The sequence below is a fragment of the Phoxinus phoxinus genome (genome assembly GCF_949152265.1).
Source record: "Phoxinus phoxinus genome assembly, chromosome: 9".
NCBI lineage: Eukaryota > Metazoa > Chordata > Actinopteri > Cypriniformes > Leuciscidae > Phoxinus > Phoxinus phoxinus.
The window spans coordinates 30,141,168-30,157,423 of NC_136884.1; positions in this window are offsets into that span (position 1 = coordinate 30,141,168).

Below are 16,256 nucleotides of genomic sequence, written 5' to 3' on the forward strand. Positions count from 1 at the left end.
GGTTTACATGCATCACAGGTCAAAAAATGGTTTCATTTTCTCATAATATACATTTGCACATCACCAGATTTTCAATGATTTTCAAACGACTCGCTAAATGAATCAATCTCTCTAAATCCCTTCTTTCCGCGAGCTACTCTGCTCTGATTGGCCAGACAGCTCAGTCTGCTGAGATTGGTTTACCGCATACAGCACGCGTTGAAAACAAAAACTCCCATTGCCATAACAACGACAGCTCTGCGTGTCCTGAGGCATCCTACACTGTAAACTAAACACAGTAACGAACAATGACGTCGATTTGACCATATCAATGCGAGCGTGAGTCCGATGATGAAACACTAGAAGAACTAGTTATTCAACCCGAACCTCCATCGCCAGGACGACTCGAGCAGGACGTTTCAGTGATGCGCTACTCAGTTTGAGGTATATTATGAGTGTGTTTCTTATATATTGCGGTGAACACATGGAAACTGTATCAATAACAGTGCATGTATGCAACATTAGCCGAGCTCTAGCGTGAATGACTGATGTAACACAAACATTGGTAAAACAAATCTTGCTCCATGCTTAATCTTTCCTTAAAGTAGTGAGAACAACAGACAATCTGCATTAATAGACACAGTTTTATGTAATAGTGGCCCACAGCTGATTAGCAGAAGTATTTCAGTAAGCCAGTGATAACATGAGTTAGCCAGTTAGCAGGAGACCTACACAATGTAAAACTCAAAACTAGTATTTTGAACACCGTCTTTCAAGAGCAAGCGGTTTGCGAATCCTGCATTGAACTCCGAGATTTTAGAAGCAGTCGTCAGTAAAATAAAGGGAACACAGCAAAAGTTTAGGATTATACTGCTATGGTATCATGGTAAATATGAATTTTAACCACTGATTCTTCACATGCCCGTCCTTGGACAGTGAAAAAAAATGTATTTACCTTCACATTGTAGAGCACAGCGTCTCCTCGACATGATGCTGTTCAGTGTCCACAGGAATCAGCTGCTGGTTTGAGGTTTAAGTTTCCCTGGTGTCTGCATGCGCAATAAGTGGGCGGGCTAATGTTACATCTTGACGTCACGACTTAACGGCTTATGACTCGTTTGAAAAACAATCCATTTCATTGACTCAGAGTCGACTCTTACGTTTGAAAGACAAAAACTTTATATTCGGTGCACTTTCAGATTTAAAACTTTGCAGGATGTTTTCATTCACTTAGACTCTATACTAGAGCTATACTACACACTACATGAAAGGTCATTTTCAAAAATCCATAATAGGGGCCCTTTAAAGATTATCCACACATGTATCAGATTCAGTACATTTGAAGTCACAGAGAATTTTTTTTAAAGATTTTTAAACTTTAAATTTCTTCCCCCTCCCACAAACACAACAGTTACACCTTCTCAAATTCTTCATTGCAGGTGCACAAATCCTATTATACAAATTAAGAAAAACATACGCTCACATTTTTGTTACCGTTGCTGCAGTAAAAATCATGAACATATTTTGGAAACATTTCCATACATGCGCAAATCAGTATGTGAATTCATCCAATGAGACTTGCACACTTGTAGAATATTTTCTCACAAATACGGTACATTTTTTACTTTGATATTTTTCTAGCACAAACTGCTTGAATCTGCTGCTACAAGTCTCAGACATCGTTTTTCGCTAGCAAATGCAAGTTTAACACACTCACTTTTGCACCACACATCTATGTAAAATGTGGAATAAATTGATTTGTACATCAGTAGAGGCAGCAGCACTATTCAGAGATCGGAGAATTTTGGCCAATCAGAAGAGCTAGTTTGGGCTGTTGGCGCCTGAACGAGTAGGGAAAAAAACTCCAGGTAGTATCTTCCCGGTAGTATCTTCCCGAGCTTGCAGTGGCAAATACCAATAAATTTGTGAAAAAAAAGCGTTCTTATAAAGGTATCATCTCAGGTCTGGGAGTCTCAGGTGCTGCTGACCTTGATTACCAAGATGGCGTCAGGCAGGTGTGGAGTACTTATCACACTATGCATCTTCACACTATTTTATACGTTTTTATGGCATTTTAAAGTTGAAAATCGCTTTTTTACTTTAAACAATGAAATTCAACAACCTACCTCAGGATTTAAACATCTTGGTTTTGGAAAGAACGTTATCTACACACTGATCTATCGCCCTTGGACCACATGTTCTAAAAAATCAAGACGCAGCCATAGACGTGGCTATAAAAGACACTTGAGTGATTTGTTAATCATTTTAATGTGTTTGCTGGTGTCGGGAGACATACATCAATGTCCAGGGCCGGGGTCATGTGAAGGCGGTGAAGGAGTTAATGCGATGTTTGTCGCGGAGAATCGTCGGAACACGGCTATGGAGCAATGTCGGCGTTCGGAAGTTGTGTCTGCATGGAACCTGATGGCGGATCAATGGAGTGATTTGCATCCTTGTCAAGAAACACGAGATGGGTATCAAACGGACTATGGTGTGTCTGAGATTTTTTCGATCACGGAGATGGAAGGAACGAATCAGAGGAGCCAATTGACTACTGTGAAGGATGAGGAAGAAACGCTACTCAAGGATGCGACGACGTCCATGATAACTGATTATAGAACTTTTAGATCAATGAAAGGTTTGCATATGGCTCACCTCAACGTTAGAAGTCTTCTTCCAAAGATAAGTGAACTACGTTATTTATGTCAAGAGTCTAAAGTGGCGTTGTTCAGTTGCAGCGAAACATGGCTTGATGATTCAATATTGGATGCAGAGATTCAAATTGACAATTATTGTTTGTTCAGAAGAGATCGAAATCGGAAAGGAGGTGGTGTGTGTGCATATATTAGGTCAGATTTGGTGTGTAATGAGAGAAGAGATTTTATAAACCCTACAGTGGAGGCGATTTGGCTTGAAGTTTTGTTGCCAAAGAGTAAACCGATTTTGGTTGGTGTTTGTTATCGTCCTCCGGATCAAAGTGATTTTTATGAGAGTCTGGATGAGGTTTTAAATATGTCTAATTATGTTCTAGGTCAAGAATTGCTTATTTTGGGCGATTTAAATACAGATATGTTGAAGAAAGATTCATCAGTGTTTAAGCAGTTCAGTTCATTTTGTAAATCATATGCATTGAAACAAATTATCAGTGACCCAACCAGAATTACTTCGAAAAGCAGTACAATTATTGATGTTATATTGGTTTCAGACATTTCTAGGATATATAAAAGTGGTGTTTTGGAGCTTGGTTTAAGTGATCATAATATGGTATATGTTTTTAGGAAATTAAAGAGAGAGGCTATAAGTCATCATAATACTTTAAAAATTAGATCGCTTAAAAGATACAGTCCACAAATTTTAGTTGAAGAACTTAGCAAGGCTAATTGGAAAGAAGTGATGCAGTTTGATGATGTGGATATAGTTTGGGACAGGTTTAAAAAGAGATTTGGGCAAGTTCTGAATAAAGTTGCACCTTGCAAAGAAATAAGAATTAAACAAAGAACAGAACCCTGGATGACAGATATTATTTTAAAAGATATCAAGGAACGCAATAATAGCTTAAAATTATTCAAAAAAGTTGGAAATAATGATAATTATAACAAATTTAAACGTAAAAGAAATGAGATAAGATGCAAGATTAAAGAGGCCAAAAAATTTTTTTTGACGAATGAAATCAGTGAAGCTAAACAAGACTCTAAAAAACTATGGCGAATCTTGAGTGGTTTCGGCTATCGGCAAAAGGTTAAAAATAAAGATTCAAAAATCAGTCTCAAAATGAATGGACAATTGATGACAGATCAGAAAAAGGTAGCTAATTGTTTAAATGAGTTTTTTACGACGGTGGGAGAAAATTTAGGAAAAGAGCTTCCAGCACAATCAGATTTATATGATGATAATTTGGTTAAAGAATATTATGATAATTGTGGTGTTGCCTTAGGAGGTTTTTCATTTAATAAAGTAAAAGAGACGACAGTTTATAAGAAACTAAGTGAATTGAAGTGCAATAAAGCCACAGGGTTGGATAATATTCCGGCTAAGTTTATTAAAGACGCTGCTAATTTTATAACTCCCATGGTTACTCACATTTTAAATCTCTCTATCTGCCAGAATAAGGTACCAGCTGAATTTAAACAAGCTAAAATATTTCCTCTTTTTAAAAAAGGGAGTAGGCTAGAGTGTAATAATTATAGGCCTGTGTCAATCCTGTCTTCGTTATCTAAAATTTTTGGAAAAATATTATTTGACCAAATTGAAGAATATATTTCCAATTTTAATATTTTATATGAATTTCAGTCTGGTTTTAGAAGGTTGCATTCCACAGAGACAACTATTCTATATTTGACGGATTATATAAAGAAAGGAATAGACAAAGGTAAATTAAGTGGGATGGTACTGCTCGATTTACGAAAAGCTTTCGACACAGTTGACCATAGTATTCTGTTGCTAAAATTAAATGCTATGGGTTTTGACTCTAATTCATGTAAGTGGATCAAATCCTATCTTACGAATAGGTGTCAATTGGTCGATATAAATGGAGTGTGCTCAGACTCTTTGCCGATCTCTTGTGGAGTACCACAAGGTAGTGTATTAGGGCCCTTACTTTTTATTTATTTATATAAATGACTTAAAGATGGCCTGTTCTAGCCACTTATCATTATATGCGGATGATGCCATAATAATAGTTACTGATGAAAATAAAGAAATAATAGAAAACAAGTTAAGAAGAGAAATTGTAGAAGTGTCTAAGTGGTGTTTTCAAAATAAGCTATTTTTGCACTTAGGGAAAACCGAGGTTATATTATTCGGTTCTGCTGCTAAATTGAAGAAATGTCCCAATTCAGAAATAAGGGTGGGAGATGAGTATTTTACTTTTAAACAAGAAGTGAAATTTTTAGGATGTATTCTTGATAACAAAATGACTGGAGATAGCATGGCAGCTGTAGTTTTATCGAAAATAAATAATCGAATCAAATTTTTAGCAAGACAGGCTGCTTATTTAGATAAACAAACAATGACAATGTTAGCTGGTGCATTAGTGCAACCTCATTTCGACTATGCAGTAACTTTTTGGTATAGTGGCTCTAAAAAACATGTTAAAAATAAATTACAGACGGCTCAGAACAGGTTGTGTAGAATCGTTCTGGGGTTGCATCCTCGTATGCAACTTAATAATAACCATTTCAGGGAATTGGGTATTTTAAAAGTGAATAAAAGAGTAATGTTTATTAAAATTATGATGGTGTACAAAATTATTCAGAGAACTGTCCCTAAATACTTGTATGACTACTATGTTTTTGTGAGAGATGTTCATTGTATTTCTACAAGGGCAAGGATAAATAATATATATTTGTACCGGTTTAAAAGTGTAGTTGGGAAGAATTCGTTTTTGTACTCAAGTGCAGTTGCTTGGAATGAATTGCCAGATCATTTAAAACAATTACAAGAGGCATGGCCCTTTAGAAGAGAAGTTAAAAAATGGCTTTCCAATTAGGATCCCATAAGAATTTGTAAGGTGTGAGTTGCTTGTTTTGATTTTATTCCCACTGAACTGTTCGTTTCATTTTATGCATGTAGAGGACCACAATGGAAATAAGCCTGAGGCTTTTTTGTGTATTTTATCCTCAACAAATTGTACTCAAATGTATATGAACTGCCTCTGGCATGATTGTATAAGTTTATGATTATTGTTGAATAAATCAAATCAAATAAAAAAATCTTGTCTTCTAAATAATACAGAAATCAAATGACATTGTGCTGTTAAAATGACTGCTTTTGTGTTATGTTTGTGCATTTTTTTAGGATCTGAAATGTCAGCAGACTGGTGTGAGCACTGAGGATGAGGAGCACAGAGCTGAATCCTGGAGATGGTGCCATGGATGAGACCCTCCATCACTCCACTGGCCCTTATGAGTCCCTCCATCACTCCACCGGCCCTTACGAGTCCCTCCATCACTCCACCGGCCCTATGAGTCCCTCCATCACTCCACCGGCCCTTACGAGTCCCTCCATCACTCCACCGGCCCTATGAGTCCCTCCATCACTCCACCGGCCCTTATGAGTCCCTCCATCACTCCACCGGCCCTATGAGTCCCTCCATCACTCCACCGGCCCTTACGAGTCCCTCCATCACTCCACCGGCCCTATGAGTCCCTCCATCACTCCACCGGCCCTTATGAGTCCCTCCATCACTCCACCGGCCCTATGAGTCCCTCCATCACTCCACCGGCCCTTATTGCCTCAGATTGTGAAGCACAACACATCACGCAACAACCTCCGGCACTCCGGCATGGCTCACCTCTGGCGGTCCGCTGGTTCATCAGAATAAAGCCGCAGAATGGGAACCGCTGTGTTGAGATGGCAGTAGATGTGGTTCAGTGCCTGTAGTCTACATACATGATTGTAGTTTGAATAAAGCTTTGTTTCATGTGTTGAGTTGTATATGCATTTGTTTATTGTGTGATGGTGACTTTCATTCATTCATTTACTCATTTATTAATATTTATCATTGTTGTCAGTAAATAAAATATCATTATTCAATTAATTAATGCTTTAATTAATAGTTTGAATGAAAATGTAGATATGTTCACAATATACACATCTAGGGCCCTATTTTAACGATCTGAAACGCAAGTGTCAAAGCGCAAGTAACTTTGTGGGCGGATCCCGGCGCTGTTGCTATTTTCCCGGCGGGATAAATGCCTCTTACACCTGGCGCAAATCTAAAAGGGGTTGGTCTGAAGTAGCTTCATTATTCATAGGTGTGGTTTGGGCGTAACGTGAAATAAACCAATCAGAGCGTCCTCTCACATTCCCTTTAAGAGCCGGCGCGCTTGTTCCATGGCGGATCGCTATTATAACGGCGGATTTGCCAGGCGCACGCCAGGAGCAGTTCACAGCCGAGGAGACCGACGTTCTCGTCAGGGCTGTAAAACACAGAGAAGTGACATTGGGGATGATGGGAGAAACCCACCCAAATTAGCTTCAGTTAAACAGGCGTATAATTTGGGTAAATGTGTAGCCTCAATAAAAAAATAAAAAAAATCTAGATAGATCTTTTTCACATCTTCACGGACACAACAATGATTTCCCTCGTGTGTTAATATTTTTCCTTGTAATAATGTATGATTTGCAAAAATGAAAACTGCTGCGTCTGTTTATAATTATTAGAGAAACAAAGTGAATGCACGTTAACACGCTACATTATGGCCAAGCACGCGCCCTTAAAATACCATATCACTAACGCGCCACTGTCTTTAGACTTTTTCAGGACTTTTTTCAGGACTTTTTCCTGGTCAGTGGCGCAATTGCTTTCTAAAACTGGAAAATAGCACAAGGGAAGTTTTTATTATTATGTTCCCTTAGGTGCAATTATAGTATTACTATAGTTTTTTTTACAAAAAACTTTTAAAATGTAGTGATTTATGACCTTTTCCCACCCTGTTTCTCATCCTCTGCTTCAAACAGTCTGTTTTGGGGGTGTTTCCCCTTTAAGAGTTCAGTGTTAACGCCCACTGTTATGATTGGCTAACGTCAGTGCATATGCATCAATTATTAACGCCCCCAGCCAGAACTTTGCGGATTCAGCGTATTTAAAAAGTAGTTTAAAGTTTTAAATACATTACTTACAGTTTGCGTCGTCGTTGTTGAGCCCAGAATAGTCGGCACGGACTTATCTTTGAGCAACAGTTTTCTGGCAAAGCCAGCATCATTTTGGGATTTGTTCTCAAAACAGTCATCCTTCAAATGGACTGGGACGTCTGCAAACAAATAAAGTGCATCCATTTTTCCCTGACGTCTGGATCTTTCGCAGCGTATTCAAAGATGTTGTTTGTCCACAGCCAGGAACAGCACATCTGCGTGGCATCGTAATTTTCCTGTACACAGACCCACTCGCTGTCCGTCGACTGAACACTTGTGAGGCGCGCGGTCGTGACAATGATACGAAATGAGCGTAGTTGCCTTGCGCTTAAAGCGTAGTTGTCTTGTGCCGGAGGCGGTCGTATCCAAACGCGGGTACGTCACTTCGTACCGTGACGTCACTTCTTACCATGGATCCAGAACGAGCTGTATTTAGAGCTTGATTAAATAAATGATTCGTTTATAATGGGGAGGACGTCTTAAGCTATGAAACTTGCAGGATGTTTTAATGGTACAAAGACCTCTTATAGACCAAAAGATCAAGGCAAATTTGGTTTCTCATGTCATGACCCCTTTAATATTAATGATACGTATAAAATCAACAGTTTTCTCCAAAGGCTAATCTTCACACAGCTGCCCAACGTCTCCTTTGTATTTGTGCAGACATTACAGACGCTGAGGAAAACCGTTCTGTAGGGCTGTCGAGTTACTGATGTTATGAGGTGTATATATATATATATATATATATATATATATATATATATATCATGGGTTTGCATACATAATATGAGATTTTATACAGAGGACAAAGGTTGAATATCTTAATATATATTTTCTTAAATAAGTAATTATAATACATTTAAAAAATGCATTTTTTGTTATTTATAGGCCTAGGCCTGAGGGATGAATCGACAGAAAAAGAGGAAAACAACATGTAAGCCACTTTTGCTTGTGGATGAAAAAGTTTGGGTATAAAATAAAGAAATTAACAACATATTCAAGAGACAATTTTGGGATTTCGTAATAAAAATAAATAATATCGTTAAGGGTAAAACGGTGGGTCACATAAGTAGGGTTTAATAAGAACTACCCAAAATTTATTCACAAAATAAATGGGCAGCAGTTTCTTTAAAAAGACCATAAAATGAGCAAGTTTAATCAATATCAAGATATTTACAGATAGATTAATTAAACGTGTCGTTCAAATCTTTTAAGTTGTTGTACTTGTGATAACGCGTCGTAGGTCACATGATAACGTCGTCGTAGGTCACATGATAACGTCAACATGGCAGATGTCTGGTTCGCATTCATACTTAACGAGATTTGGCTATAAAGTACCTACTCTTTTAGCGCTCGTTAAGTAAGTACTTATTGAGTATGCGGTTTCGAACGCAGCCGCGCTCTTGAAAGAAGGGTCAGTACCTGTCAGGGACCAATCAAGCTCGGTCACATCCACCACTCAGCATTCACTCTCACATGAGTATTGATCATCTTATCTGAAGATTGTTAACCCCTGTGTCTCTGTTGAACTTCTTCCAGATTCACTAAAGGATTCTCTGACTGATCTCCCATCTCCTGTGTATTCTTGAGATTCTGTTCCCATCCGATCTGCCCACATCTGTGAGAAAAGAGACCATAGATTAATTACTCTTGTCCACTGCATGACAACGTATTGTGTCGCTAAAATTCTTACCTGCTCACCTCCAACGCACCGAGTGATAGTCACCAACTTGTGCCACTGTTTCACCTGAATACTCTCCTTGCACTTTTTAAAATAAACACTGTTTGGATTCACTTACCTGAGGGTTGTTCCATAAAACAAGATTAGTATACAAGCCAGGCTTATTTTGGTTAGTCAGACTTATTGTCTGTTGATTCTGTTTCATAAAGCAAACTTAAAATAGTTCAAACTCAGTTACCCTGGCAAACTAGCCTGGTCCAGGGCATGCTAACTGTCAGGCTAAGCCTCAGTTGTTGCACAGATCCTCTAACACTGACCAACAGGAACACAATGACTGACACTCTCTCATACCATTATTTGACTGTATTAACCACTATCAGTCCAAAAATAAATATACAGTAAAGAAAATAAACTTAAATAAGGCTACAATGATAAATGAGACAATATAGACCTACAAACGTGTTGAATTGTATATGAAATGTTTATGTTAACCTTGTTGTTAACGACGCTAGCTAGCGAGAGGCTGGGCTAAAGCGAGCGTGCCGTGTATGTGGTGATCGGGCCGAATTTTAGGCAGTAGATTTTAGACAGCAGTAACCGAACCCGACCCAAGCCCGACAGGCATAAAGATATTTATGTCCGAGTCGACCCGAGAGTTAAAATCCCACTTTTTTTCTCATACTAATGACACATGTACGTTTATTTGTGTGGAAAGCCCGCTTTTATTAAGCAACTGAAAGGCATTTGGAAATGTCAAGAGATGAGCACATCAGCGCGCATGGAGCAGCAAGCTCTCTTAACACAGGCGCGCATGCACGCGTTTCGTTGTCACAGCAACATAAACAAATTTCTGCACACAGGAAGACGTCTCGGGTTACGACTGTAACCCTTGTTCCCCGAGAAGGGAACGAGACACTGCGTCGTCGTCGACGACACTTTGGGGAATGCCCCAGCATAGCGCGTCTGAAGCATGAATGAAATCCTGTCTGATCCTGATTGGTGCTGCGTCATGACGTAGTAGATGACGGCATAACCGGAAGATACAAGGGGACGCCCGAACACACACACATTAGCTCTTTTGCGATGAAGCAAGCGCTCTGTCCGTGATAGGTGTGGCGACGAGACGCAGTGTCTCGTTCCCTTCTCGGGGAACAAGGGTTACAGTCGTAACCCGAGACGTTCCCCTTCGAGGGAACTCGCACTGCGTCGTCGTCGACGACACTTTGGGGAACGTAATGCCCACTAGGCCACACCGTAATCACGCCCGCCCTAGTGTGAAGCTGGGAACCAGGCACACTTAGGACGCGAGCACTCTGGCGCCAGGCGTCACAGGGAGTTGCAGACTGTAAAATCGTATGAAGGTGTGCGGAGTAGCCCACCCGGCCGCCTCGCAGATCTCATGAAGCGAGGCTCCAGAAAGGAGGGCCACCGAGGAGGCCATGCCCCTGGTGGAGTGCGCCCTCACGGCCATCGGTGAAGGCAAATTGCGCACCTGATAGGCCGTGGCTATAGCCTGGACAATCCAGTTACTGATTGTCTGCTTAGATCCAGGCAGCCCTTTCTTGGGTGAACCAAAACACACCAACAACTGGTCTGACTTCCTCCACTGAGAAGACCTCTCGAGGTACACTCTCAGGGCTCTGACTGGGCAGAGCAGGTGAAGTCTCCCTTCTTCCGCCGTCACGTGAGGTGGAGAACAGAAGGCCTGAAGAACCACGGACCGTGCCACATTGGAGGGCACCTTGGGCACATAGCCCGGTCTAGGATGTAAGATGGCCTTAACTCCGCCGGGGGCAAACTCCAGGCAAGTTGGCATTATAGCCAAGGCCTGGAGATCCCCCACTCTCCTCAGAGAGGTGATAGCGAGGAGAAAGGCCACCTTAAGGGTCAGGTTCTTTGCCTCAGCCGACTCCAGTGGCTCAAAGGGGGCCTCAGCCAACCCTTCAAGTACCACCGCCAGGTCCCAGGTTGGGACTCTGGAGCGAGCCGCAGGCCTTATCCTCCGAACCCCACGGAGGAAACGTACAACCAGATCGTGCCTTCCCAGGGGCCCATCACCTAAAGGCGAGTGGAAAGCCGCTATGGCAGCCACGTACACCTTAAGTGTGGACGGGGTAAGACCGGCGGAGAAACGATCTTGGAGGAACTCCAGCACTGAAGCCACTGGGCAGTTAACTGGGTCCACCTCACGCTCTCTACACCAAGTGGAAAACACATTCCACTTCAGGCTGTACAGTCTCCTGGTGGAAGGAGCCCTGGAGCTGAGTAGGGTCTCGACAACACCTGCTGACAGGCCAGCCTCTAGGTACTGATCCCCCTCAGGGGCCAGACCCAGAGGTTCCACAGCTCTGGTTGGGGGTAAAATATTGTGCCCCCTGCCTGTGACAGCAGATCCCTCCTCAGAGGGACCTGCCACGGGAGGCCGTCCAGCAGTGCTACAATGTCCGAGAACCATACCCGGGTCGGCCAGCGGGGTGCCACTAGAAGTAGGCTGATCCCTTCCTGGCGGACCCGCTCCAAGACTCCCGGGAGCAGAGTGATCGGGGGAAATGCGTACAGACGCAGCCTCGGCCACATCTGTGTCATGGCATCCAGCCCCAGAGATACCTGAGAGAGAACCACAGTGGACAGTGGGACGTCTCTTGAGACGCGAACAGATCCACTTCCACTGGGCCAAATCTCACGCACATGGCCTCCACCACCTCGGGGTGGAGACGCCACTCCCGAGGCCTCAGCCACTGCCTCGACAGGACGTCTGCTCCCAGGTTTTGGTCCCCTGGGACATACATCGCTCTGATAGACGACAGTTTCCCCTGGGACCACAGGAGGATCTGGTGTGCCAGTCTGCACAGAGGGCGCGACCTCAGACCCCCCTGATGATTCAGATACGCGACTACAGAGGTGTTGTCGGAGCGTATCAGGACATGGTGGCCGCGGAGGTCCGGAAGAAAACCCCTCAGGGCTTTGTAGACCGCCAACATTTCCAGGCAGTTGATGTGCCAGGAAGAATGCTGTGTCTCCCACAGACCTCTCGCAAAGCGACCGTCCATGGTCGCGCCCCAACCGGTGAGGGAAGCATCTGTTGAAACGGTTTTCCGGCAACATGATGCCCCCAGCACCGGTCCCTGGGACAGGAACCAAGGTTTCCTCCATATGACGAGAGAACGAAGGCATCTGCGCGTTACTCTGATCATACGGAACGGATTTCCCCTCGGGGAAAACCCCTTGGCTCTCAACCACCACTGTAGGGATCTCATGTGTAGCAGGCCAGATGGTATGACGCTGGACGCTGCTGCCATGAGTCCCAGCAATCTCTGAAACTGCTTCACAGTGAGGTTGTGGCCTAGCTTCACCCTGGAGACCATCGCCAGTATGGACTCCACGCGTGCGGGAGACATTTGTGCCCGCATCGTCGTGGAGTCCCATACAACTCCCAGGAACGTAGTCTTCTGGGAGGGCGTCAACACACTCTTCTTTGTGTTGAGTCTCAGCCCCAAGCACCTGATATGGGCCAGAACGACATCTCGATGCCGAACTGCCATCTCGCACGACCTGGCCAATATTAGCCAGTCGTCGATGTAATTGAGTACACGGATGCCCTGGAGTCTCAACGGAGCCAGCGCTGCATCCATGCACTTGGTGAAGGTGCGAGGGGAGAGAGCTAGGCCAAAGGGAAGAACCCGATATTGGTACGCTTCGCCCCCGAAAGCGAACCTCAGGAACTTCCTGTGACATGGAAGGATGGATATATGGAAGTATGCGTCCTTCAGATCTATCGTGACGAACCAGTCCTCGAACTGGATCTGACTCACGATTGCTGGAATGGTGAGCATCTTGAACCTGTACCTCCTCAGAGAACGATTCAAGTGCCTGAGATCTATTATGGGACGCAACCCCCCATCCTTCTTGGGAACTATGAAGTACCGGCTGTAGAACCCGGACTCCCTGTCTGGCAGAGGAACACGTTCTATGGCCTCCTTGACCAACAGGGATTGAACTTCCTGTTCCATAACCCGAACCTGCTCTGGGCCGACCACAGTCCAGACAACCCCGTTGAACTTTGGGGGAGGGGAGCTGAACTGTAGTCTGTAACCCAGCTCTACAGTACGCAGGGCCCACGGAGATATATTCGGAAGGCATGACCATGCGCCGAGATAATCTACTAAGGGAACCAGCCTCTCGAGGCTGGCCTCGGGTGTCAACCGAGACTCGTTCCCGACTTCCTGAAGCGGCTGGTCGGCAGGAAGCGGTCGAGAACGATTTTTGGTGTGCGGACGCACTCGCCGCCCCGCCGCAGATCTTCTTAGAGGCGGCTGGAGCGACGTGCGTACGCGGGAAATCAGTGTGGCCCGAAGCGTGCTGGACGGCGGGAACCCAGCACTGATTCCCCGAGAGCTCCGGGGGGAAGGCGACCTCGATCGCCCCGCCCCGGGGGGGACAGCTCTCAGCGGTCCGGCCACAATTAGGACCGCTTGGAGGAAGCCTTCTTTGCCTGAAGGACGGTCCTCAGATCGACCTTAGGCTCAGAAGGCTTGCCACGAGAACGGCGCCTCCTTTGCCAGGCTCCCTCAGGAGGGGCGCGGGAGGCGACACTCTCTCTTTGCACATATCGGTGCGAGGAGCTGGTAGATGGCTGAGGCTGCCCCTTTGAGGCAGCCTTCCCCGAGGAGCCAGAGCGGCGAGGGAGGTACTGTTGGAAGGCCGCCGACTGCTTTTTCACCTCCTGAAACCTCTCGACGACGGTACTAACCGCGCCGCCGAAGAGGCCAGCAGGTGACATCGGGGAGTATAGGAGAAAATGTTTCTCTCTCTCCTTCATCCCCGATAAATTCAGCCATAAATGCCTCTCCACACACACCATACCAGCCATGGAGCGACCGATGGCACGGGCCGTCTCCTTGGTGATGCGGAGAGACAAGTCGGTAGCCTTCCTGAGCTCCAAGATGTCACTCGGAGAGGGACCCTCGCCCTCATCAAGCTCCTTGAGGAGGTCGGCCTGGTAGGCCTGCAACACCGCCATAGTGTGCAGGCAGCTACCAGCCCGCCCAGCCGCCATATAGGCCCTGCCCACCAGAGTGGATGTATCACGGCATGGTTTAGTGGGCAGCACCGGGGCTTTAAGGGACGAGGCAGCCTCAGGGGAAAGATAACTCGCGAGAGCTTCCTCCACCCGAGGTATTTTCCCATAACCACGCTCAGCCGCCCCCAGCAGTTAGAAAAATCGAGCACTGGGGGGTTGGAGAGCCTGGCTGAGTATGGTTTTTCCCATGACTTGCACAACTCATTATGCAAGTCGGGGAAAAACGGAAGGCCCCGGCGTGGGGTTTGAGACCTGCGCCTGAAGAACCTTTCATCCAGCTTACTTGGTGGCTGGATTTCAGGTTCTTCTTGTGGCCAATCAATTTTTAACTTGGCCACAGCGCGGGTCAAAACCTCCACCAACTCCTCTTGGGCGGGTGCGTGAAGTGATTGATCGGGCCCCACATCACCCACATCAATGCTTACAGCATCAGACTCCTCAGAGCCTGATAGCTGAAGCATCTGATCCCCTTCCTCGCGGGAAGAAACCGCTTCGCGGGCAAACACGGCGAGCGCAAAACCCTGAGCGGCAGCTTATCACACTCGCTACAAGCGGCTCCCTCGAGAGCCGCTCTAGCGTGCTGCACACCGAGGCAAAGCACACACAGCTGGTGTGTGTCCGTGCCCGAAATATAACGCGGACATGGATGCACACACATATTAAATTGCTCGCGTTCCATAACAGTGCTTGTAAACTTTTTTCACAGAGACAGACAACACCAAATAAGACTGACAAAACACAGAGCGCTTTCAGCTGAAGAGCAAAAAAGCTAATGTGTGTGTGTTCGGGCGTCCCCTTGTATCTTCTGGTTATGCCGTCATCTACTACGTCATGACGCAGCACCAATCAGGATCAGACAGGATTTCATTCATGCTTCAGACGCGCTATGCTGGGGCATTCCCCAAAGTGTCGTCGACGACGACGCAGTGCGAGTTCCCTCGAAGGGGAACTCATCTCAAACTGATAGAGTGGCACCACTGGTTAGGTGTACGCCATTATGATGGAGTCTTAGGTAGACTTATCCATGATGTAAAAAGAATTATGAAATTAAAAATATTCATGACATGTTATAATTTGTTACTAAAATAATTTGACAGAGTATTAACATTTAATGACATTTTAATAATAAGTTAAATTTGTACCACTGTAGTTGAGGTCAAGAAAAATATTCCTGCCATGGTTATACAATTATTTGACAGAGTATTAACACTTAATGACAAATTCAATTTGTACCACTGAAAAAAAATTGGAAAAGATAGAAAATAAATATTTGTGTGTAAAAATTAAGTGGTTAGAAAAAAATTATTGGAATCGGCTAAAATCGGTATCGGAAGGTCAAACTCAATGAAAAACTGGAAATCAGAATCGGCCTAGAAAATTGTAATCGGTGCATCTCTACTAATTGTAGCCCACCTAAACTGCACAGGGCCAAATAACTGTAATTGCTGTGATTCTCCATCCCCTAGATGGCGCTGCTTCATGTTTATTTGGCTGAGCCACTCTATTTTGCGCAGCTAAAGAAGATGAGTGATTCTTTTTTTTCTTTCTTTCTTTTTTTCCCCTCTCGTCAAGTGCATCGTGAGATGAAGACAGAGTGAGATAAATATAGTGAAACAGACCACTTAACACACGGGAGAAATAATTTTCAATGTTGGTATAAGCTAGTAAAAGTGGCAAGAAGCCTTAGTTATTGTAAACTGCCGTTTGCACTTTTGTTTTTCTTTGGATAAGTTTAAGAATCTCCGGTGAGTACTACAGAAAGGAAACTACTTGCTAGCATGCACTTTTAAGTTGGTTAAAAATGAAACGATAATATACTATGTGCACTTTATGTTACTTTGCTATTCCTGTTATGTCTTTTGACAATTTAAAAAAAACCAG